We start from the raw sequence: 1,624 nt of genomic DNA on the forward strand, positions 1-1,624 counted from the left end.
CGGCTCTCGTTTGGGGTAGGGTCTTCCTGGATAGAGTGGGGCTGAGCTCTGTTCGAACAGCTTAGGCGGGCCCCTGCTCTGGGTGCCCGGTTTCTGTATAGAGTCTTTTCCTATTTTTCTTTTTGCTCTTTGCAGCTCTCCTTGCTCCTCTTGGCTGTACAACGTAGTAGCCTTGGAGCCTTGAGATTGCTTTGCTGGGGGTGACCCGTTGATTTTGTTGGGTCCCTTTCGTCTAGCTGTATCCTTTTGTAGTTTAATGAATATTCAAGCCATTTTTTGAAAAAAAAAAATAAAATTGGTAGGTTCCAAAAAAAAAAAAAAAAGCATGACTTGACACTGAGGGAGAGTACCATAAGAAGATGTTTTCAGGTAAGATGTTTTGGCTGTTAGTTGGTTAGTCTAGTAATCCATGCTTATGTTTGCTTGATAGTTTATGTCTTGATGGGTAAGAAATAATCATAAATTTGCTACACAATCGTAGTGTGATTAGATACTAGTTTCTTAGTAGTCCTAGCTTTTCAAGTGGTTGTTAACTGGTTTTTGTTCTTTCATTCCATCCCTTGAAGTATCAATTAATGAAAGAGTGATTTTAAACAACCCAGCCGTCTTTCCTCTCTTTTTTTCAATAGTTAAGTGACTTTGTCAACAGGTAATCCATGTTTACGTTTGTTTGATAGTTTGAAGACACAAAAGAAAGACTTTCGGATCCAAAACAAAATCATCCGGCCGACTAAAAAAATATTGGCAAGACTATACACCCATCTCACCCTAAAAGTTACAAGCCCCATGACATATACAAAATCTATCTCCCTAACTTCTTTTGGTAACTCTCCCCTCCGAAACCTCTCGATCTTCCCTCGAGAGAGTAGTCTTCTTAGAGAGCGAGAACTAACGAAGTGAAAACCTCAAGTTGTAATTCTTGCATATTCATTGGACTCCAAATTGTAATTAGATTGGCTAAAAATGTGTTAGCTAATTTCTAGGAAGCGCACATTCATCTGGCTTTCAAGTTGGAACAAGAACTGGAAAGACCTTTTTGAGTCCTGCCGAACATCAGCGGTCAAGCCGTTCGTGTTATGAGTTCTAGGCCCCTTCTTATTTATAATTAAAAAAAAAAACTCTTTCAATCCTTTATAGTATCAAGGCTATGTGAAAGAATTCAGATTTTGTTCATTCGATATTTCAGGAAGACCAACTTTCAAGTTAGACTCGAAAGAAAGAGATATCGAGAAGTTCCTCTTCATTGAAGGCATGTCTAATATAAAGAAAGAAGCCAGCTCTTCGGTGAATTTGCTTAAATGAAATCACACATTTTGCCCTCGACATGTAAAATGGGTAACTCAGCACCTACAGGTGACTGCATCATGACTTGTCACGCATTCTCATCTTCCCGAACAACGTGTTAGCTGTGCAGGACATCATCACTATGCACGATGATCACCAGTTTCTTTCGAAACAAGGCTGATCTACTCATAACTGCAATGTATGTTGGGTCGTACCGTCAGTTGTCCATTGATTACGACGGTGTGGCCCACCTGATAAGAAGACCAGCCTCATCTCCGATGCCAGTTGATCCTCATCGCGGGGCCTGATGTTTGTATGGTTTGGGTAAGTTTTCATGTAG

At 40.2% G+C, this 1,624-nt stretch overlaps 1 long non-coding RNA gene across 1 annotated transcript; it reads left to right on the forward strand.

Annotated features, from left to right (window-relative positions):
• The first annotated feature begins 321 nt into the window (after window positions 1-321).
• LOC131230238 (uncharacterized) lies at window positions 322-1,398 on the forward strand. Its single transcript, XR_009163937.1, has 2 exons — window positions 322-376; window positions 1,191-1,398. It is a non-coding gene; the product is annotated as an uncharacterized LOC131230238 (long non-coding RNA).
• The last annotated feature ends 226 nt before the right edge of the window (window positions 1,399-1,624 follow it).

This window comes from Magnolia sinica, chromosome 17, assembly GCF_029962835.1.
Source record: "Magnolia sinica isolate HGM2019 chromosome 17, MsV1, whole genome shotgun sequence".
Taxonomy (NCBI): Eukaryota; Viridiplantae; Streptophyta; class Magnoliopsida; order Magnoliales; family Magnoliaceae; genus Magnolia; species Magnolia sinica.